The following is a 25,122-nucleotide window of genomic DNA, read 5'->3' as shown; positions in this document are numbered from 1 at the left end:
CTGTTGAGATTGATTCCTGGGTTCCCCTTTCTCCCTTCCTCCCAGGCCTGTCTGGGCTGTCAACAAGATCCCGAGGCTTCCTGGCAATTCCAGTTCCTTGGAAGGGGAATAAGCGGAGGGCAGGCAGGGGTGGAATGGAATGGTGGGAACTGGCACCGCTCCATCAGTCCCGGTGGCTAAGGGACATCCCGGTCACCAAGGGACATCTCACAGCCAGTCCCAAGCCTTAATTTTTCTGGGAAGGAAATCTCTTCTTCAAAGGGCTCCTAATTCATCTCCCGCAAAAGATAAAAATGCTCCTTCCTGAAGTATTTGAGCATTCCCTCCAAGTGCAGACAAACTCTCCCTGCCTGCTTCTCACCAGGCAGAGGCTCAAGATCACGCAGGTGGGCTGGGCAGCTGCCTGATCCCTGGGAAGCCCGGACTGTGATAAACGCATACCCCTCAGTGCACCTGAGGCTGCAGACCGGGTCCCTGGAGCGCTGGGAAGAGAAACAACCTGGGTCTCAGCCTTGCACCGCTACTCCACAGCCCTGGCCTGAAATGAGGGACATCTGACCCAATGAGGAGACCATCCATAAATCGGCCAGCAAGCTGTACCTTACATGGCCTGGTTTAAGCAAATAAGCCAACCTAGTCAAGTTCCTCCCTTGAGAATTTAAACTAGGAGCCTCCAAAGCAAATGGCCAGGTGACACTGGTAGGGGAACTACCATTGAAAAGCCAAGCAGAACTGAGATGGAGTGGCCATTATGGCCCATGTGCAAGGTGAGTGTTTTGGGAGAGGAGAAATTGAAATGACACAGCAAAAGCCAAGGAGAGGAGGGAGGAAGAGGAGATGCGCTGAGAAAAGCTAAGCAGCCATTAGTGTGGGGATGCGTGAGGGAACAGAACGTGCTTCTCAGAGATAAGCCCCTATTCCTGATGGCTCTGGGGTTTCCCACCCTCATCCCAGCGAGCACTGGCGGTGTTGGGCTCTGGTCCACAGATTTTATGTTTTCTTCGTGGGGTCTCATGGGTAAGGCCTCTTTTCTTGAGCACCCTCAAGTGAGTCTCTGTTCTTTGACATCAAAAGGATCCTGAGAAGAATCTCCCTTAATTCTGAGGACAAATGTCCACTGTCCCGTTCCTGGAATGAGGCAACTGGATTTGATTAGGGGTTCACGCAGGGAGTGATGGTAATCGAGGTGCTGCTGCCCTCTGAAAGGAGGTTAAATGCTGTGTGGGTTGGGCACTTTGTGATTGGAGAGCATCCACTGCTCCCACAAGGATTTTCAAAGAGGTCTCTAACCACCATCATAGCCTCACTCCTCCTTTGTCCTAGCACTGACTCTCTGAATCTGGGACGTCTCTGTTGTTCCAGCTTTTAAGGTAGGGCCTCTCTCACCTGGAGGACAGAGCTGCCACGTATTGTCTGGCAGGCTGTGCATTGTACAAAGCACCCACCCCAAAGGGAACCAAGGCTCAAATTCAGATCACCCTCTCTGGCCAAACCACCAGCCCTGGTGTAGATCTGCATTTGCTCAGAGTAAAGAGTATCTTTTTAAAAAGTGCACCAAAGCTCTGTCTGGGTCTGCAGTTTCCTTAGGAATTGCCATTAAACTGCTACTATGGCTGGATGGCTCTGATCCTTCTAAGACAAGATGGAGAAACTCTTCTTGAGCCCCATTAAAGGTGGTTGTAGACTTATTCCAGCTGGAAAGAACTGCAGAAATACTCTAGGACCCCTCAGTTACAGATTTATTTACTCCTCTCCCATCAACCTCATACTTGCCTGGACCAGCACCACAGCCATCTTGGGTTTCCCTGCTTCACCCCTGTTCTCTTAACAGCAGCCAGGGATACTTTTACTCAAATTAGCCCCTCATGCTACTCCCACTTAAATCCCTCCCATGCTCCTCTAAATGCCCTCCTCTCATGGCACTTTGGATAAAACCCAAATTGCTTTTTCTCCTCTCTCAAACCTCAGCTCACAAGTCACCTCCTCAGAGAGGCCCTCCTGGACTATCCCATCTGATGAGCTTGTTCTCCATCACTTTTATCTCAACGATTGAATTACGTATTTCCCTGTTCTCTGGGTTCTTGTCTATCTCCTCCACTAAATCACATGAGGGCAGAGGCTTTGTGGGTCTGGCTCATGGCTTAACTCCTTTGACCGGCAGGGACATGGGAGGTGCTCGATAAGTTTTCCTGATTGAATGCAATAGTAAGTAGATAATTGTCTTGTGCCCTTTCCCTGCCCCATCCGTTTCAGAGCTGAGCAAACTGAAGCCCAGGGGGAAGGGTGGGGTATGTGAAATGAACTATTTGAGTTCATCCCACCTTGTCAACCTGTTGGTGGCATAGCCAGTGCTACAACCTCAGCCCCTGTCTCTCCACCTGGAGCTGCCTGCCAGGGAAACTTCAGGCTCACAAAGATGCTTGATGCTCTCCTGGTGCTGTGGGTGACTTTTGGATGTTCCTGTTACCGCAGGGGACATGATCTGATGTCACCTTTCAACCCTCTGGCTTCCCTCTGAACTTGAACCTTTTAGAGAAATGAGGCAGGAGAAAAACAACACTGGACATCAACATGTAACTTCTTGCCAAATGCCACACTGAATTCCGTTTTCTGATCTACTTACTCTAACAGATTTCAGAAAATCCTAAAGTTACTAAAAGCTTTTCAAATTAACTTTTTATCAAAATAATAATTGAACACAGTTTAAAAAGTCAAGTAATGCTAACAAGCTTATAACTTGAAAAAAAAACTAACAGTTAATCTTGTTTAATGCTGAGCCAAGTGGTGTACTATTATGACATTTTTTTCTTGTGTAACTTTTTTCGTTTCCTTGGGCTAATTACTGCCCATTTTTTTCTTTGTTTAGATTTCTTTGAACCTTTGGCTAAGTCTTCCCACATCCTCTAATAGACCAAAAGTGTTTCTTAGTACAATTTTTCTCATTAGTAAAACTGTCAGCTAGTCTTTCAGTTTCAATATTTTCCCAGAGATGGTACTTCTGGAGCTTTCCTTCCTCTTACTCTTCTCTAGGACCTGTGGCTCTCTAGGCATCCTGGCCATGGTTAAGGAAACCAGGAAAGCTTAGGAGATAGTGAGAGCCACATCTCTACTTTATCTTGGGTCTTTGGCTCCATACCCATGTTCAGCCACCTTCCCTTGCCTGTGTCCTTAAAAGAACAATGCCAACATTTCTGTCAATCAAAGAGCAAGTGTTGGGTGGAGGGAGAAGGCATATTATATTATTCCTGGACTCTACCAATACTTTGATTTCACATCCTGATTGGATAGAATATCTTAAGCAGAATTGTGTAAGATTTTGGCCCGGTAGTTGCTGAAGTAAGTTTTATGGTGCTTCTGAATTTACTTAGGCCCTCAAATTTTATGGTAACTCAAAAGATTAAATTAATTAAGAGGAAGCAGAATCTTCCAAGCATGGTTCAGTCTTGCTATTCCATTCAGAGCCAGACTTATAAGTGGTCAGTGTTATGATTTGAAGGGAATCCTGAAGGGCCCCCTGCCCCTGAATATCAACTGTACTTGGAAAGGGCTGCCTGAATTTCCACCATTATTGCTCTAACCTCTGCTGCCTAAGGATTTTTTGTTGAAACACACACTTCTCTTGGAGGGATCACACTTGAAATTCTATCTGGGTTTTTACTTTAGAGGGACCATGTATTAACTGCCTTCCAGAGGAGGGTGGGGTGGATGGACAGTGAAGGGAGTGCTTCCACAGGGCTGCAGCCCACCGCATCCTAAAAGCTGATGACAAGCCCTCCATTAACAGGCCTGTCAATGGAGAGCAGTACCAAGGAGGATGGGGGAAGGCACGTGTGCAGGAACCGGGGACCCTCAGCTCCTCTCTAGCCTTATCCCTCCCCAGGATGTCTCACTTGCAAGTTAGATGTGGAATTTTCTGGCTTCCTTTGGGCCATGAAAGCATGAAGTAGACATAGAAAGGATGCGCTCAGCTCTTTTCCTTCTTCCCTGCCCATGCATGACCCACGAAAGTGAAGAGCTCTAGTTTGAGCTGACTCGCACCCAGAAAACTGGGAGCAAGTGTTACCAGGACGCCAGCACCAACCTGTGGCACCCTGGTAACACAGGCATCTGCCCCGCCACCCACAGCTGCTGCTCAGTTCTGTCTGGCCATGGCTGGACCGAAGGCTTCGCTGATATCTGCGATTATGGAGTACCACTCAGCTTCCTGGGATTCTCTCTGTGTAAAAGGGAGGATTCAGGGGAGGTTCATCTAAGACTGATATAAGTTGCGTTTTGCAAGACCTGACACAGCCCCCAACTTCTGTAGATGTGATTCTCTTCATCTCTGTTTATTCCCCTCTCTCTCCTCTGGCTTTCTCTCCCTTTCTCTCTTTCAGTCCCTTCCTTGTCTTCCTTTGTTTCTCTCCCTCCAGTGTTCTCCATACACAGCTTTCCTTTCCCAAATCAAGGAAGCATTAAAACAATGAGAACAAAACTCAGTGTTGGAAAGTCTAGGCTGGAGAACTTGACTTGGTCTGCAGATTGTGTGTGTGTGTGTGTTTTCTGACAGTTTCGTGTCACACGGAGAAAGAAGAGTCCTGGTCCATTTTCCTAGCAGGATGTAGACTCTACTGTCTCCTCAACAACTGAAAGCATGAGTTTGCCCTGAATTAGCAACATGGATCTTTGCCCTCAGAGTTCTGTCTATGACTATAATCTTGAACTTGTTCTCAATATTTATGAAGAGCTTAGTTAAACCTAACTGTAGATCAAGTTGATAATATAATTATGCAGAGGAAAACAAAGAACCCATCCAAGGAACTTGTAAACACACCTCTCTTACTGCACACCCTTGGTGGGATGTAGGCCAAAGATTACCAAATTGCAAAAATCTTCCTCTTTAGTGGTTTGTGGTCAGTAGTGATTGTGGTGAAGTAATTCCTAAACTATTTTGAATATATTATAATAAATGAGTAAACAGATTGGTATTTGGGTGAACTAGGATTTTACTGTGGGAGAAGGAAGATATGGATATGGAATAGGAGAAGTAGAGGAACAACTTTTGGTGTTGGATTGAAATTGGAAGTATCAGAACAAATGTACACTTTAAAAATAGATATGTATTTTCTAGTTCTGTTCACTGCAAAGGCACAGAAGCACTGACACTCCAGTGGTAATGAGCTCTAAATGGTACTAGAACTCCTTAGAGAAATGGCTAATTCCAGGGCTAGAGAAGGAACAGTACAAGCTGGGTCTGGAATGCCTTGTTACGCCAAAAAGTACTCGAAATAAGGAAGCGTTCAGAACCCGAGGAAATATCAAAAAGACATAGAAGCCACCTTGAAGGAGCTTACATTGATTAAATTTGGGTCAATTAGAGCATCAAAAGGAATAGTGAAAGTCATAGATAAATAAATTCAAATAAAAAGTCAGTAAGTCCTTTGAGATACTAAAATAATAATGAAAATAAAGTGTGGAGTGAGATGGGAAAGCTCATTTTTATAGAATAATGCCACCAAATCAATGTAAAAAGAATGACAAAATTAGGAAATCAACATCTTCCAACCACCAGTCAATAACTGAGGCAAGTAAAAGTTCAATTGATGCTCAGCCACTAGCTAAAACCATTAAGACACAGGATAATCACAGCCTCAAAATATCATCTTATAGATGTCCATTCATTAGAAGAAAAAAAATGCTTCTGTGACAAATGATCAAACTTAACATCACTTAAAGTGAGACAAATTGAGCCCATTGCCTTCTGATTCAAGGCACTGGAGAAGATGCAAGTCACCTCTGAAATATTCCAAAACATTTCACTTGAGCCTAATTATGAAGAAACAGACAAACCTAAATGTAAGGAACATTCTACAAAATAACTTGCCTGTATGCTTAAAAAATATCAGTCTCATGGAAGACAGAAAAATATGGAGGATCCTATATTAAATAATAGTACTGTATTGATATTAAATTTCCTGAGTGTTATGGTTATATTGTGTTCTTGTAGCACAAGGTCCCTGTTCTCTGGAAATAAATGCAGACATACTTAGCTATGAAGTGTCACGAAATCTGCAACTTACTCCCAAATGATTTGGGGTCGGGGGTGGGGTGGGAATTATTTATGTGAAGAGAATGGAGGATGCAAGGAAATGACCTGGCACAAATATGATGAAAAGTTAACTGAATTTCTAGACAAAGAGTATATAGACATGCAATGTACTCTTGTATTCAACTTTTCTGTAGGTTCGAGAATTTTCAAAATAAAAAGTTTGGGGATAAGTAGGCTTATGGTTAGAAACAAATGCATGGAGGCTTGTTCAGTACAATCCATCGATCCAGTTGAACCCATGTTTGAGTCTTGTCAGTGTTGAGAGCCTCTGACAGCCACATTTTCTGGGAACAGGAAATGGAAAGGATTCTAACTTGCCAGGAAATCAGTTCTCAACCACCAGTTACCCCTGGTTGAGTCCTCTTACCCCCTGGGACCTGGTGAGGTGAGGAGACTCATCCTGAGTGACGGAGCTCCAACTCCTGCCCCGGAATGTGTATTTCTGTCTCTCTAAAATGAGTTCCTATAAGTCAGATCTCCATTATAGAGCACTGCGTTCTCACAGAAGTATTCCAGAATTCTAAGATAAGGCCCATGGAAGTGTCTCCTAAACATCGCTCTCATCAGAATTACCCACAGGGCTTGCTAATCCACAGATTGCTGGACCCTCCCCCTCCCACGTTTCTGACTCAGTCAATCTGAAAGGTGCCCCAGAATCCATATTTTTAGAGAAATGCTCAAGTACATCTAATCTGGAAATGAGCATTGAAACCTCAGGACAGGGGACCTTTAAGAAACTTTCCTACTTTGGGTGTATCTTTACTTAAAAATAGAGAATAAAAATAAAGACGCACTTAAGAAATAGGAAGAAAATTTTCCTTGGTCAATCCAGTCATATGATGGTAAATCTCCTCTGATTCAGTCTGCAATGTAAGTAATACTTACTGCTTTGGAGTGGATTAAATAATCGAGCCACAGCTTGGGTCTTAAAGTTGGAAAGGTACTTTCAAATGTCGCAGACGCCGGGTGTTTGGATCAGGAATGTGGTCTGGGTGCCTTCCAGGCAGAGCCTGCCTGTGCCAGGCTGGCAGGTTCTCAGCAGGGCCCAGCCCCTGTCTCCCCTGGCTTCTGAAAACTTTGTCTCTGCCATGTGGGAAGGAAACTGTCTAGGTCTAGACATACAGCAAAGTACTGAATATACTCATGAAGGCTGGAAGTCTGGAATCAGGGACGACTAGCTCTCAAAAGAAATTAGAGATTGTCTTATCCCCTTTCTGACCATTTTAGAAGTGGGGGAGCTGAGAGCCAAGCTTTGTCCCACAGCTGGGTCTTGCCTATGACTCAGAGTCCAGAGGTGCCACGGTGTACCCCACAATCTCTCCAGATTATCTCTGGACCAAACAACCCCCGGTTTTAGGAATATGTGAAAATAATAAAAGTCAAGTATTGGGTGAAATGGAAACTGCTGAGGAAGCCAACTCAGAAAATTTAGACCAAATTCTCTACAGCAAATATATGCCTAATAAATTTTGGGATTTCCCCCCCCATTTGTGTCTTCCTTGAATATTTACCCCAAAATGAATGGCCTCAGTGTCAGCTTGTGCACAAAAACAACAATGTTTAGGATTTCGTGATTATGGGAATGACTTTTTTTGCTATCAAGTTTTGCCTAATTTGGTTAAACTAAATATTTTTCTAAAAATACCTCATATGGAAAATCCTTTAAAATTATTAGCTTGTAACTCCATTTAAATGTGGATATTTAAATTTTATTAATGAAATATTTATGTGCTAGGTACTCAGGGTATAGCAAGGAACACACATACTAAAAATTTACTAAAAGCCCTTCCCTCTTGGAAATTACACTTCAGTGGATAACGTAGTTGAGGTGAATCCAATTGATAATTTATAGTGATTGTCTAAATAAATATAACTTTAACTGTTAACTATCATACACAATAGTGTTATGTGAACACAAAGCTATGCATAATACATTTTCTTGTTCTTAAGCAAGACTGCGTTTATTATATACTAGATAAATTATTATACATATTTGCATGTCTGTGTTGTTTTTTAAAAACTAAAACAAATTTTAAAAAATTGACCTGTTCAAATTTTCAGTTTCCTAGAAATTTTACTTCTAGGATTTAAAAGAATTAGTGGTGTTTTCTGGACAAGACACTGATGGGGCAGTAGACACTTGTCCTCAGAATTAAGGGAGATTCTTCTCAGGATCCTTTTGATGTCAAAGAACAGAGACTCACTTGAGGGTGCTCAAGAAAAGAGGCCTTACCCATGAGACCCCACGAAGAAAACATAAAATCTGTGGACCAGAGCCCAACACCGCCAGTGCTCACTGGGATGAGGGTGGGAAACCCCAGAGCCATCAGGAATAGGGGCTTGTCTCTGAGAAGCACGTTCTGTTCCCTCACGCACCCCCACACTAATGGCTGCTTAGCTTTTCTCAGCGCATCTCCTCTTCCTCCCTCCTCTCCTTGGCTTTTGCTGTGTCATTTCAATTTCTCCTCTCCCAAAACACTCACCTTGCACATAGGCCATAATGGCCACTCCATCTCAGTTCTGCTTGGCTTTTCAATGGTAGTTCCCCCACCAGTGTCACCTGGCCATTTGCTTTGGAGGCTCCTAGTTTAAATTCTCAAGGGAGGAACTTGACTAGGTTGGCTTATTTTCTTAAGTCAGGCCATATAAGGTACAGCTTGCTGGCCGATTTATGGATGGTCTCCTCATTGGGTCAGATATCACTGCTGGTCCAATTGGCTGTGGCCAGGGTCAAATGATCTAGAAATGACTGTTGAGAACAATAGCACCCATAAATGAGGCAGAATCCCTCAGCAAGCAGAGTTTGGGGACAGGCACTCTGAAACTGTTTTAGTGTTATGGTGGTCTTTCTTCTTAGATCAGGATCTTTGGGGATACCTACAGCTGCTTCTAAACCCCTTTGGTATTTGTCCTAGGCAAAGTCAGAGGATGGGGGTATCCTTCAAACAGCCAGGCCTGGATCCATGAACTCAGCCCCCTCCCCCAGTTTTTAACCTCTAGGTGTCTGTGAACACGAATACCAGCAAAATGCCTGATTTGGATTCCCTGGCACCCCCGACCGCTTTTGAATCCATATTTAAACTCAAATATTGGGTTCAAGGTAAGCTTGGGCCAGGGTGAACCTTTGGTGGCAGTTGGAAGGAAAGGCATTCCATACGGGTAATTTTTAGGCTGAGCTCATGGTGGAACATCAGTCTTGTTGGCAGATTTCTACTTAGAATGAATGAGATCAAGTAAGATTTGGTTTGTTTCATCCATTTAGAGAGAATGGCGTAGAAAAGTATAAGAGGCCAAAAATTAAGCCTAGAGTGTTCTTGTCAGAGAGAGGTTAACTGAGAATTATGTTCTGGAAGCCCAAGAGGGCTTTTAAGGAGATGAAATACTTAGCATTCCAGGAAAAACAGGAGAGCCAATGAGAAGGTTATTGTGCTTTTGATCAGGTGGGGTTACATACCCCAGGTTTTGCAAAGCCGGAAATTGACAAGGTCTGAACTTGACTATGAAAGTGAGTGAGCAAGGAGTTGAGTATGTAGACTTTGGGGTCAGACAGAAACTTCCAGAGCTGCATGATTTGGTAAGCTTCAGTTTCCTCATCTGCAACATGCAGATTATATCTGTTTTCTCAGGGTTGTCAGGAAGGTTAAATATCATGCTATCTGTGAAGTGGAAATGTTAGCTATTATTAAACAAACTACAATCCTTACCATCAGATTATTTGTCCATGATCATTGACAAAACACATCAGGCACTATTTCACTTGGCTTTTGCCATATGGACCTGCATTTCCTGACCACAGCAATGAGCAGAAATTAGGAGAGAAGGAAAATGCTTGCAAAACTTCTTTTGAAATTATCTTTTCTTTCTTGAATTCTCTTTAATCTAAGGCTCAAAGCTTCTATTCTCGAGTTGAAGGCTAAAACCCTTGGGAAAAATAAGACAAATAAGAATTCACACTAGAGTTCTAAATGACTGATGTAATACTTTTTTTTCCTATGAGAACTGTTTTTGGTGGTGACGGCAGGGATGTGGAGAAGACACAAGCATGTTGGGTGTTCAAAGGAAACAAAGTGAATGAAAACAGGTCAAGGGAACCAACGACCAAGTCCTCACTTTTGCTTAAGTCCAGCTTGTCCTAAGTATTCCTCAAAAAGGTGCCCTGTTAAATTCTACAACCTTTTTCAGAAATTCATAATGGGAACTAGTTCTGAGGAGTCCTGTAGCCAAGAACACGTCCTCTTTTCAGTTAGCCCAACATCCTCAAATTTACTGCCCACAGAACTCCTTTTCAGACATAGATCCCATGAACCTCCTGAGGAGCCAGGAAATTCTGCTCCACATCTAATCAAGGAAGGCTACATCCAACCCTAATTTCTGTTTTCTCACCTGGATTTATCTAGGTGCATTAGAGAAGACAGGTTTTGGCAAATAAGGTAATTGTCTTCAAATGTGGAGAGGGTTGGCACTTCAGACAGTGGGATTTAGATTTGTTCTGTAAAGCTGCAAAAAATAGTGAGCGTCAGTGGCTGGATTCTAGAAAAGTAGGCTTCAGTACTGAATGAGAGAGAACTTTTTAAAATTGACTTATTTTTTGAAGAGGCATGGTACAAAATGCAAAAGTGTTAATACCAGAAGAGGATGTGAGTCAAAAGAAACCCTTACACAGTTATGGAGGCATAACCACTTGGAAAAAGTGACCATTTACCTATTCCGTGACCTAGCCATCCATCTTGAAGGATATACCCCAGAGAAACTCTTGAACACGTGCACCAGACATATGTATAAGAATGTTCTGGGAAAAACTATAAGAGCCTCAAACTGAAAATGACCAAATGTCCACCAACAGGAGAATGGATAAATACGTTATCGAATTTTCATACAATGGAATAGTATATAGTGATGGAAGTGAAAAAACTAGATATATGCAACAACATGGAAAAAGCTTAGAAACTTAATGTCAATACGAAAAAATTAAGTTGTAGAAGACTATGCACAGCATGCTACGGTTTTTGTAAACTCAAAATCAATCCAGATGAAACAATGCATTGCTTAAAGATATATCAATATAAAAAATTATTTTTAAAAGGTGGTAAAAGACAGCATTATTCACAATAGCCGAAAGTTAGAAAAAAACCCAACTGTCTTTTAACTGATAAATGGATTATTAAAATGTGGAATATCCATACAGTGGAATATTATTTGGTAACCAAATGAAACAAAGCACTCATGCATGCAGCAACATGGATGAATTTTGAAAATATTTGTGCTAAGTGAAAGAAGAAGCCAGTCACAATGATTCCATGTATATGAAATTCCAGAATAAAATAAATCCACAGAGACAGAAAATAGATTGCTGGATGCCTAAGGGCTGGGGTGGGGGGCACTTGGAGGGGTTGGGGAGTGATAGCTAAATGGGTATAGAGCTTTTTTGGGGAGTAATGAAAATGTTCTAAAATTGATTGTGATGATAGTTGTACAATTCCACGAATATAGTAAAACCCATCAAACTGCACACTTTAAATGGGTGAATTGTATGGTGTGTGAATTATATCTCAATAAAGTTGTTATAAAAAGTAGCAAGAGAATAACAGATTTAAAATTCAGGAAGGTGATACTAGGGGAAGGGCAGACACGCAAGAACAGGGTAGAAGAAAAGCCCACGGGCGTCTCTATGGTGATGAAAAGGTTCTAGTGGCCAGGTACACTCTCTGGCGGGGTTTGTTGGTATTTTTGGTTTTCAAAAATTATACCACGTAACTTGCATATCTGTTGCACATATTCTTTTGTAGAAATAATCGATAATAAAATGTTCGTACATACAAAATGTACGAAAAGACATATGGTCAAAGTGGGTCTCACGCCCTTTGCCCTGGTTTGAAGGCAGCCCCTGTTCTGTTTCTCCTTTGTCCTTCCAGAGTCTGTGCGTTTACAATCATGACACATATCCAGTGTACTTATCCAGAAGTGCGTGCGTGCCCTTCACACTGTCTCACACATTGTTTTACAAACCTAATATGTGTTGGAGAACTTTCCAAACACGTACACAGAGAGGCCTCGGTTTTATTAATGGCTGAGAATCTTTTAGTCCAATTTGTGAAGAATGCACGTTCTGGAGTCAAACAGCCTGTGGTTAGCCTCACAGCTTGCTCCTGTGCTGCGCTCAGACCTGTGAAACAAAAAGGACGCCTTATCTAAAATGGTGCCCCTCCATCATTCTCTAGTCCCTACCCTGCATTATTTTTCTTCCTAACATAACCTGGCATGGCACGAACACATTTGTTTAGTTGTTGATTGTTCATCTCACCTATTAGAAAATAAACTCTATGACAGCAGAAATTTTGTTCTATTGCCACATAGTGTGTGTTGCAGTAGGCACACAATAAATATCTGTTGAATGATTGGACGAATGAATGCCTGGTTTGAAATTCCAGCTCCATCATGTACTAGCTGTAAGATCTTGGGCGAGTTTCTAAATCTCTCTTTGACTCAGTTTCCTCATCTGCACAATACTATAATAATAGCCATGAGGATTAAATAAATTTATACATTCAAGAGACTTAGAACTGGGCATGACACACAGTTATATTCATTATATATTAGCTTCTACTGTTAGAGTATCCCAACCCAGGGATGTACCATGTTTCCCAGAAAATAAGACGGGGTCTTATATTAAGTTTTTCTCCAAAAGAAGCAGTAGGGCTTATGTTCAGGAGATGTCATCCTGAAAAATCATTCTAGGGCTTGTTTTCCAGTTAGGTCTTATTTTCAGGGAAACACGGTACCATAATTTACTTAACTGGTCTTTTATTTAGGTTGCTTCTAAATAGAGCTGCAATGTAGAGCTTTGCATATAATGTCATATGGCAAGTCTATCTGTTGGATGAATTTCTAGCAGTGAAATTTCTGGGTCCAAGGGTACATGCATTTTTTTTTTTTTTTGGTCTGAGAGATAATATCAACTTGAAGAGATAATGATGAGCAGAACTAGACCACGCTGGAAGGTGCTGTTCCCTGACACTAGACATGCTTATTTAGTCACTAGGCTGTGTGACTGGTTCTCAGGGGTGTGGTGGCAGAAATTTCTTCTGTGGGTGGGAGGCTGGGCTGTATGACCTGCAAGGTCCCTGCAGATCTGGGACATAACAGTATGTTCCATACCATTATGGGCTCAGTGCCAGACATATTTGCAACATAAAACTGCAAGCCTAAAATATTTCATTTTATGTCCAATTGGTGGTAAAGAGGAGAAATACTCTTGTAACTTATTTTTAAACTGAGCCAATTTTTGATTCACATTGTAGTGGGGGGTTTTTTGGTTTGTTTATTGGGGGTGGAGTTTGTTTTATTTTTGGACTTTTTTGAAAGTATTTGGTGTAAAAATTTTAAAATGTCCAGTGTACCGTTTTTAAAATGTGTGGTCAATTATTTGAACCCTCCCTATACAAATTAAATTTTTATATAATGATTAGGGTAGGGGTGGGTCAAGAAATATTGTATTTCTTTTTTTAACTTTATTGGCTTTTTTTTTTCCCTGTTGAGTCTAGTCAATAATCTACATTCTACAGCCACTCAAATGTCAAAATGTTTCAAAAACAGAAAAAAAAAATAAAGAAATGAATAGAAGCGTCCTTGTTCTTTAAATTATTTCTGTGTTACCCTGAACTGTAAGTGAACCCTCCTTGCTTATAAAAGAAGCAGCTGTTCATGCAATTGAAACCATGGTTCATTACAAGCTGACCTCAGATTCAGGAGTAAAACTTCCTCTATTTTACTACGACTATTCAGACAGGGACTGGAGATAAACAATAATCAAAATCAGGATGGAACTTGACTGGGAAACCCTCTATGTTCTTTGGCAGAATTATAGCGGCTCTCGAATTGCCAGGAGTGAGGCAATGTGAAATGACCCTCAAACATTCCCCTCTGAAATGCAGTGGGTCTAGGCTGCCAACTCTGAGCAGACAAAGGCTGATTGTAACAACTTCTTAAGCATATACTTATAGAAACATTAATTATCACCAACCCTATTTTCAACATTTATAGAAAGTCGAGATGAAAGGGCCTTTTCATATCCATTTTTATATTCCCCCATGCTAGAAACTATGATTACAGTGTTTTAAAAAAATTTTTTTTTTCTCCTTGGAATTCTTATTTCTAGGTCTTATTCTGAAAATACTAAGTTCGGTTTGAGGCTTACGGGCTCATCAGGTTAGATATGAAAAGACAGCAGGGAAATGAAATGGGTAAGCGGGTGTGATGAGGGAGGGGCCACACAGTGGTCTACGAGGTATGGGCGCCGTAAGCATGGAAAGGACCCATTTGGGAAAAGTGGACATTCAGTTTGCTAAGGTGTCAATAGAAGCCAATTCTAGATTGAACGGACTAAACTTTAGAGTTCATCGGAATCTTGGGAAGGGCTGCTTTAACAATGAAGATTATGAGGTCCCACCCCCAGAGAATTTGATTCAGTGCGTCTGAGCAGAGTGTTAACCAACATTCCTGGTGATTCACACGCAGGTGGCTGGAGGCCACACTTTGAGAGGAAACTGGCTTGCAGGTTAATTATTCCCAGCCTGTCCCTCAAAGGACCTGCAGCCGTGTGTCTACTCAACCTACATTCATATTCTCCCCTTCTGGAGCCTGACCCTACTGTCTCTCTCCCGGGTTTCCTCCATGGCACACTGCACCATGTGCTAAAGTTGGCTCCAAAACTGGTCCGTGGCAGGCCGTGTGCAAGGGTGTTCTTGGCAGAGGCTGTCCATGAAGAATGCTTTGACCTCTTAAAGTCAGTCATAATTCTTTATAGAGTCATGAATAAAAAGAGAAGAGAGAAAAAGAGAGATAACAGGACGAACTATGCACTGACAGGGAATAGATGTCCTTGGCATGTAGGCTCAGCTGAGAATGGTGGTGTAACGGAGAGACCCTGGACTAGCCTGCTGGGGCTGGTAGCTCAATGGGTACAGCGCAAATATGGGAGCGGATATAAAGAGCCAGGCTGTTTGTTTGAAGGATTAATGAGGCTGCATAAATTCCATTGAGCCTACAGAATGAGACTTGGCTCTGCTCTGGTTTCCCTCCCTCTCCTCCACCCTCCGTCTCCTGTACTCCCATCACTGGGCCAAGAGAACACACGTCTGTCAGTGCTCTACCTTCTCATCTTCTGCTCTGTGCAAGTGAACACGAATAATTGGAAATCCCAAATAGGAAGTCAGGAGACCAGGAATTTGCCTTCCATTGGGTCCAATCTCTCTTCTGTCCAATTTCGTGGTGTCTAAAGAGAGCCACTGGACCAAGGCCAGCATAGACTCTTGCTCTTCCCCCTCTTACTGCCTCCAGCTTTCTGTTGATAATATGGGTGCTCCATCAGACAGGAACCTGTGACACTCACTCTGAAACAAAGTTCTGTCCCAAGATTGGCAAAGCCAAGGGGTCCCAATTTAGGATTGAGAGAGGGGACTGTTATTTATTAGGTACCTACTATGTACCCAGTGTTTTGCATCTTTATCACATTTACTACTGACAATAACCCTGCAGGGTAGGCAGCAGTATCTTGGTTGAAAGTGGGGAAACTGAGGCTGAGGATTTGGTCGCTTGTCTAATATTGCACTCATAGGGCTAGAAGGTGTGAGGTAGAGAGAGGACTTTGTGCTTTCTATTTCTTATTGCTGTAAATGATTCATCTAACTCTGAACAATTTATTGTAGCTGCTTTTTATGCCTGTTTAGGAGGCAGTTAGTATAGTGAAGAGGTTAAGAGCTGGGCTCTGAAGCTAGATTGCCTTGGGCTCTACTCATTAGCTGTGTTATATCCCTCATTTCTCCTGGGATAACAAGAATAATGATAATATAATACTTACCGCTTAGAGTTTTGAATATAAATAACAAAAGGCAATGGGATGCTTAGCACAGGGCCCAGTATGATGTAAGTGCCTCAACTAATATTAGCTAATTACGAATGTTACCACCACCACCACCACCACCATCTTTGCAAGCTGCCTTAGAATAGGATATAAATGCATGATAGAAAAATGGACAAATGGTGGCTGAGTAAATGCATGAAGAATGCATGCATGAACAAAAGATAGTGCCAGTTGGATGGTGGGAGGGAGGAGTGAATCACAAAATGACTGAGGTACAGATATGTCTTGGCCCACTGACTGGCTGACCCATTTTGTGGCTGGCCTCCTGAGGACCTCTCCCTCACTCTGACTGGCAGGTGGATCCAGGCGGATCCAAGTTAGCACAGTTCTGATAGCCGCTAATTACTTGCGAGCTGTGCAGCGGGTCTCTGAGTATGTAGAAGTGGGGTGTTTTTGAGAGATTAAAGAGCAAGTATTTCTGATCCTGCCAGCCTGATAGGTCCTTGATCAGCTTTGGGTGTCCCAGCCCTGGTGCCAGCCAGAGGAGAGTGCACCCTGGCCTGGGCACCCTAGGGAGGGAAGCCAGGACCAGATAGAAGAGACAGACTCTGAGTAGTCTTGATTAGACTAAGCCAGGAAGGTAGAAATTCTGCCAGCGAGAGGAGTGGGGTGGGGGCAACAAAATGCATTTGTGTTTGGTCCTCACTTTCCAGATGGCAAGTTGAGGATTAGAAAATTAAGTCAGTTACCCAGATGTGAGCTCAGACAGGCTGAGTTTGGAGCAGGGCACTTAGAAGCTAAGTTCTGCCTCCAAGAGTGGGGACTCCTAATAGCTGCTTAGCGCACCTCACGTGGTGCTGTGTGGTCCAAGAGTGATAACCTTGGAGAAATAATTTGTAAACTATATCTCTCTGTCCTCATTCATGTGTCCGATATTTATTATGAGCCTGTGAGCATGGTAAATTATTATTATTATGTCCAAGATTCTGGGGGGAATACACATATTTTCTTCCACGTCCAAGAGTAATAACTATAACAAGAATTAAAGTACTAACTACTATGTTTTTAATATCTACTATGTATCAGGCATTTTATGTTTATTATCTCACTGAACTGTTACAACAATTATAGTGAAGTGACTATTATCAGCTTACTTTATAGATAAAGAAACTGAAGTTCAAGGCGGTTAAGTAGCTTGCTCTCCATCTAGGACATAACAGCCAAAGCCAAGGTTCATGCCCAGATTCTCTCTTACCCCAGAGTTCTTGCTCTTAATTGTTGGCCAAGGGTGAGGGGAGTGTATTTACCTGTGAAAGATCACCCACTAATCGAAGGTGGATTTGGAGCCATCACTTCAGCCAGAATGGACAAAGAAGGCTTTGTGGAGGGGCGGGAAGCAGAGGATTCCACTGGCTGAGGAGAAAGGTCAGCACTTCACGCAGGGGAGAAGGGTTAGTAAGGAAGAGCCAGGACAAGGTGAACAGTGAGGATAGTCACAGATGCCACCACCCGCCCTGCTCTTTCCCACAGCCCCATGAGGGAAGAGGGACCAGGGTGACACTTCCATTTTGAAACGATGGATGCGCAAAGAGGTTATATGACTTGCCCAAGGTCACCCAAGTACTAAGTGATAGAAATAGGTGCTCCGGCTCTTGGACTCCTTCCATTTTACAAGTGGCAGGGAACCATGGAAGTTTTGTGGGTAGCGTATGGAGGATGAGGCATTCTTAACCTTTTCTTGTGCTACAGACTCCTTTGGCAGTCTGCTGATTTCTGTGGATCCCTTTGCCAAATAATCTTCAAAAAAATGTTATTACAGTAAATGCACATAACAAAATTTACCATCTTAACCATTTTTAAGTCTATAGTACAGTGGCTTTAAATCCATTTGCACTGTGCTGCCATTACCACTACCCATCCACAGAACTCTTATCGCAAAACTGAATCTCTGTACCCGTTAAATTCCCCATTTCCCCTCTGCCATCAGCCCCTGGTAACCACCATTCTACTTTCTATCTCCATGAGTTTGACTAAGTAACTCATGTAAGTGGACTCATACAGTGTTTGTCCCTATGTGACTGGCTTACTTCCCTTGGTATAATACCCTCAAGTTTCATCTATGTTGTAACATCTGTCAGAATTTCCTTTTCTTTTAAGGCTAAATAATATTTCATTGTGTGTATATACCACATTTTGTTTATCCACTCATCCATCAGTGGGCACTTGTATTACTTCTAGCTTTTCACTATTGCAAATAATGCGCCAAATAATGTTTTAAAATGCATAAAATTATATATTGGTGTATATATACATGTGTGTGTATATATATATGTTGCATATATATAAAATATATATGTATGATGCATATAAGTGTGTGTGTATATATATTGTTTTATATAATATTTTAAAATGCATAAAATTATATATGGGGTATATATATATATTGCATATATATAGTACATATGTATGATGCATATAAGTGTATGTATATATATTAGATGCAATGTGATTGCAAAGGAAAACAGTTACATTGACATGCAGTTATCAATATATATTTTAAAAATGAATTGTGACATAGAAATATATCAGCTCTCTTATTAATGTAGTAAATAAGATGTAGGAGCAGGCCTAATAACTGCCTTAGTTTTGAAACAGTGATAAATGTAAATGATATTTTGAGATATATGCAGTAACTAGAATATAACATGAAAATATCTGTGATTTCAGCAACTAAATCCCAGGTTCTGCCAACATTCCTGTAGTTAGTTGCCTATATTGATAATTGAAGGAAACGTTAAATTTCAGTTAGAAATTCATGAAAAGAAAGACGTAATTATTTTTCATACAAGTCCAGGACGCCTAGAATCCTCTTTGCAGGCCCTAGGAAATTACAGCTGCTTGGGAGCATAATGAGAGCCAGCTTTGGGGCTTGAGAAAAGGTTCTTTAACCATCCTGGCCTGAAGTGAGGGCTCCAACTTCTAACTTTTTGGTTTTGGGTGATCTTTTCCTGGCTTGGTCCAGCTGTGTGAACTTGGGCCAGTTGTGTGGCCTCTCTGAGCCTCAGTTTCCCCACCTGTAATTAGCTACCGATATGCACCCCTCAGAGGTCGCGACTTCCTGTGGCTCCTGAGTTTCCTTTAAAAAGATGGATACAACCAGGTGAGCATTTTGGCCCAGGTTTATTTAAATCTCAAAATCCCCTCCTCCATCCACAACGGATGACAGGATGGCAGGCTTTTTACCTCCATGTTTTCCAGAACCTCATTTTCATCTAGCTGTCCAGGGTAAACAACACAATGAAGCCAGACCCTGCCTTTTCCTATTATCCTAGCCTTTTGGGAGCCAAGATCGGCATCTGTTTTCACAGACCCTAAGTTGTCTAAAACTTTTACATACCAGGGGGTGGTCTGGGATCCTATCAGGGGCCATAAAAGACCATAGCCAGCAAAGATAGGGGATCAGGAGGGATATTCTTGAACAATTAGCTAGAGAAAGGAAGCCACCAAGGGCTGTTGATATGCAGGTGTCCAGGCCTCCCAGCTATGTGCCTTCAGATAACCAGATCCCTGTCTGGCCAGAAGATGGGGATTTGCTAAATCTGCTGCTTGCTGGATAGGCTTAGTTTGTTCTGTTTTAATAGTGACTATCTCTTACTATCATACTTTTCAACCATCTATGAAGCGGGATGATGCTAGCTAGTTCACAAGACTGCAGACTGATTGAGATAATAGTTGTAAAAGCTGAGCTGGAGCTGAGATGCAGTCAGGGGATGGGAGAATTTGGGTGGCCCCCATACCTCAAAGCCAGCTTGTATGAGCTGATATACAGTGGTTTATTCTTGGTTGAGGGAAGAGGGTGAAGGGTTTTTGTTGTTGTTGTTTTCCCCCTCAAGAGTAGGGAGGAAGAATGGAGTAAGTGACCGCTATTTCTGTCCCCTTGGGGCAGGTACTGGCCCTCTGCAGGGGGAAGGAGCTGTGCTTATAAGAGACTTTCTGAGACTGTGCCCAAGCACCCAAGGGACACAATGTCACACAGAACAGGAAGAGGACTAGTCTCCCCCATACCCTGTTCATTCTGTCCAGACTGCAGGACAGTATTACAGGCCCAAGGGGGCCACAAGCGGAGTCCCTGTGTAGGGCAGTGGCATGGTGGGACAGGGCATAGGGCCCAGCAGAGTCAGAAGGCCATGAGCAGACTCAGTGTTGTGTACATAGAGACCGGACTCCCCTGAGACCCTAGGGCGGTGTGACGCAAGGCCTAATTTGATATGCCGATGGAGCTAAGAGCGAGCAGTAGTCAACTATTTACTTGACCTTACCTCGGGTGCACTACTACTCTGAGCCTGGGACATAACAAGTAAAGGCTTAGCCTTATTAAATAAAACCTGAGAAATTCCTCTTGTTTTTCTGAATCTTGGACGCATAATTACGTACCAGTAATGCCGGGATTACTAAGGTATTGTTCCTCCATCGATTGTGTAAGAGAAAGGTTAACAGGGTCAACTGGCTGCCTGTCAAAGAGCTGCTTTTCAAACGCCAGTCAATCAGATTTCTCTGGTCCCAAAGCTCGTATGCTTCATTCTAAGACAACTTTCCCCCTAGATGTATCTTTGATAAAAAGGAAACATCTTTAATATGTTAAACAGAACTATCATATGCCCCAGCAATTCCACTACTAGGCATATATTCCAAAGAATAGAAAACAGATGATCAAACAAGCCCTTGCACACCAATGTTCATAGCGGCACTGTTCACACTAGCCAAACGAGGAAACCACCCAAATATCCATAAACTGATGAATGGATAGTATATCCATACAATGGAATATTATTTAGTCACGAAAAGTAATGAAGTACTGATACATGCTACAACATGGATGAACCTTGAAAACATGATGCTAAATTAAAGAAGCCAGTCACAAAAGACCACACATTATAGGATTCCAAATATACGTTATATCAAAAATAGGCCAATCCGTAGAGACAAAAAGCAGATTTGTGGTTGACAGTGGCTGACAGATGGAGAGGATGGGAAGTGACTAGTAATGGGTGCAGAGTTTCTTTAGGAGGTGATAAAAATGTTCCAGAATTTGATAGCCATGATGGTTGCTCATCATAAATGTCCTAAATGCCATGGAATTTCACACTTTAAAGTGATTAAAATGGTGAATTTCATGTTATGTTTATTTTTGCCACAATTTAAAAAAAACAAAACAGCCAGGAGAAAATATTTAAATAGAAAACACTAAACATATTTCAGGGGCTTTCTTTCTCAGCTACCTATTTTCTCAATTGTAGTACCATGATGTCTCTCCCATCTTGGAACTCCATAGAAAACCTTACCTCTGCAGAGCACAGTTGAGGGTGAGGAAGAAAACGTGGCTCTAAGGACCCCCTTCAGTGCCTGCGATAAGAAAACATAAAGGGTGAGCCGTGAGCTGCGTCCATCCATGAATGATGACCTAGCACATGCCTGGCTCATAGTGAGTCCCTGAGTTATCAAGACACGGGTAATTCCACTCTGAGTCTCTGGAACACAGGATCAGGCCTCTTGATTTGCTCTCTGCCTTGTTACGTAGCAACGTATGTGTTCCTTGATTCATTTCTGAGAACTTTGAAGATTTTAAAGGAGCTTCAGGAACAGAGTCCTTTTTGTTATACGAACTCATGTTCTCTGATTGTCTGACGCAGATGTAACTCTGAACCTAGGACCACGTGTTCAAAGACCGGGGTCCCACCTAACAGCCACAGCATCGGCTATATGACACTGGCCCTCAGATGTTTCAACTCTGGAGCAGGGTGGTCTCAACCCAGGGCCATGGTGAAAGTCACATACAATAACGTGTGAAAAAGCATTCTGTGAATGATGAGATGCTATACAAATGTGAGCTACTAATTATTGTGTTGGCAGCCAGAATCCCCAGTGCTAGTGCAATGCTGACCATCAATACCAATATGTGCTACACATTTTGCAGAGCACTTAGGTTGTTCCCAGTCTGACTCTTTTCAAGCCATGCTGCAGAACCTGTAGCCTTGTACTCCTGTGCAAGAGGATTCCTAGAGGGGAATTGCTGAGTCAAAAGCATTCTCATAAATGCTCCACTTTAAAAACTCAAATATTGGAAAGTGTTCATGTGAAACCTTGGCTGATGACAGTTACCTCAGAGGCAAATACCTCAAGTACCTTTTCCACGGACGTGTTATTTACCTGTTCTGACTCAATATAAGGGTTCACAACTCTTGTGGCCCAGTTTTTGCTGAGACTGACATTGCAGTAAGCAGCAGGAATGCCCAGGAGACTGTGTCAAGAGAAAGGGAAGACAAAGTCAAGGGCAGCAAGAAAAACAACATTGAAGAAACTGAAATAGAACAGATGGCTTGGAGCTGAAAGGAAGGCATGATAAAGTCAAAGAAGGAGGAAAAATACAGCTAGTTTCTACTTGAAAAGGATCTTATGAAAGTTTCCTCTGAAAAACCCACAACGCTAATAAATAGCAAGATTCTGGTAAGAAGAGCAAGGTTTTGAAGTAGGAAGAGATATCAGGATTTATCCCCTTATTTTGCAGATGAAGAAACAAGAGCAGACGGGTTAACTGACTTGCTCAAGGACACATCACTAGTTAGTAGCATTGTGAGAATGATGGCTCTTGCTTCTCATTTGTGCTGTATCATGGCCTTTATTTTTCCTTCCATTTTTCTCCACTTATCCCTTTATAAATACTCTACTTAGGTAATATGGATTATTCATTCAGAGCTGGAACACTGTTTTCTCATCTCACTGAGTTTAAATAGAGATGACAGGGCCTATTCTTAATGTTTAACAATCAAAACCAATTATGACTCTTTCTTTCCCTCATGCAAAAAACACACTGTCCTTTTCAGAATGTATCGTTTTCATTCTATGGCGTAAACAGACCAGTAAGGACAATAATATGGCAATAAAACCTCTGGAGAAGACATATACTAAATATAATCAAGTAAGCCCAGTTTATTCAGGGTTGGGGAAATAATGCTATGGATACAAAATAAAGAATAAAAATAGCTCAAAGGACACTGAACTCATGGGTATGAGTCAAGGCACACTCATGTGTGTTCAGCCCAGTGACATAATCAGCTCCAACAAGCTCAATTTTCATCTCTCTTTGGAGGATACTAGCAAGCCCTAGATACCTCCTTGGTATTGAACCCAAATTCCCAAAACTGCCTAAGCTTACTTGGCAGTTTTACCAGAAAATCTTCCCACTTTGCCTCTGCAGCAGAGGAAAACTGAGTCAAGAGCTACCCTAAGTGTTATTTCAATTAATTACCCATCCATCTGCCCAGTCATCCTTCCATTCATCTATCAAACATTTGTTGAGCTCCCACAATGTTGGAATTCAATTAGTGAATTTGGAAACACATTCCTGATTGGAAATAACAGCCACATCTTGACTTTTGGCTTTACAATATCCCTGAGTGTTTGTTCCTTGTTTATAAAGAGGGACAGCCAATCCTCTTTTGTCCCTTTGTAAAATTTATAAGGATGTGGTTGCTCTTTTCTTTGTCATCATAATGGTAGAGCTAGAGAAATGAAACAAGAAAAATGATTGAATATAGAAGTGAAATCTATTTTTCTTGGACTGCATCTTGAAAAAGCCATTCTTTTGGAAACTCAAGGAGAAGTATTTGCCAATGAGCCCTTCAGTGAGGCAGAAAGAATTCCAGTGACATGGGCTGTCCCAAGAAGGTAGTCCTTGTTTAAAAAAGAAATACTCTTGACAGTCCGTTTCTCATGTATGATCCTGGCTTAATTCAGCACTAGAAGCATTTGACACCAGTGACATTGGGAAACTGCACCCTCACATGTCTAAGGGACTCCGGTCTTCCTTGGCAAAATTGCCTGTGTTTCAGGTTTCAGGGACTAAGGAACCCAAACTGAGTACTTGCCTGAGATCCTGGGATACATTCATAAAATATGGGTATCTAAAATTAAAAGAAAGAGAAGTGACACAAAATGGATAAGGTGCTTCCTTGACTGTAAGCTCTATGAGGGCAGGGCTCTATTGAGCATATTCATTGTTTTATTTCTAGTGTCCAGCTATATGATGTTCAATGCTAAATCAATGTCTGATTAAAAAATACCATGGTTGCAATCTTCCCAAGAACTACTGTAGCACTGAAAACTGCTTAGCGTTAGAAAGTATATCAGACGTGGAATAAGAAAGCCTGCGTCTGATTTCTGGCATTTCTATTTACATGCTGTGAGTATTAGTTCTCATATCTTTAAAATGGAGTCAATAACATCTAACTCACAGGGCTATTGGGAGGATTAAATGGAATAACATATTCAAAAAAAGCTCATGCACCATGCTTGCCACAATCATCTGTGCTTAATAAGCATGGAGTCCGTTGAATAAAATTAGAGGACTGCATAAATATTAGCCAGAGGGCTACAGTGACTCTGAAATGTAAGCACCAATTTAAAATATAACCAGAGAAAAAGAAGCTAAAATCATGAAAATTCTAGCCTGATCGAAGGAAGTGTTATAATGACAGGAACATTGGGTGATGGACACAAGGAATATTTTAAGAAGGGAATCAGCGGATAAAGTTTTGCTAGTGTTTCTTTGGCAATTTTCAGTGCTAACTTTATTTTCATATGAACAAAACAGCTTTCTTGAGTTAGCGAATGATAGCTCATTAAAATTTGCTTTCAAAGTTCTTGTTAGAAAAATTATCCAAAATTTGGAAATAAGGCAAAGCAGTTATTGTGTCCTCTTGTTTCAATGTTGTGTTAGAGAACTGTCTAACAAACTCACTTGAGGATCATCTGATATTTTGGGGACTGACCATTTTGTTTGACTTGTTCTTTATTGTATATTATAGACTAAGCATTTGTTTCCCACCCTCAAATTCATATATTGAAGCCCTAACCCCCACCGTAGTTGTATTTCTAGATGTGGTCTCTAAGGAAGTGATTAAGGGTCAATGAGAGTGAGGCCTGACCCATAGGATTAGTGTCCTTATAAGAAGAGACACCAAAGAGCTCTCTCTTTCCACACCCCCAACCTACTCAGTGTAGGTGTGTACTCAGTGTGCGCACCAAGAAAAGGCCAGGTGCAGACCCAGTGAGAAGGTGACCATCTCCAAGCCGGGAAGAGCCCTTACTGGAAATTGAGCCAAGCTTGGTCTTGGAC

This window comes from Rhinolophus ferrumequinum, chromosome 16, assembly GCF_004115265.2.
Source record: "Rhinolophus ferrumequinum isolate MPI-CBG mRhiFer1 chromosome 16, mRhiFer1_v1.p, whole genome shotgun sequence".
Lineage (NCBI taxonomy): Eukaryota > Metazoa > Chordata > Mammalia > Chiroptera > Rhinolophidae > Rhinolophus > Rhinolophus ferrumequinum.
Note: the sequence above shows the minus strand (reverse complement) of the source record.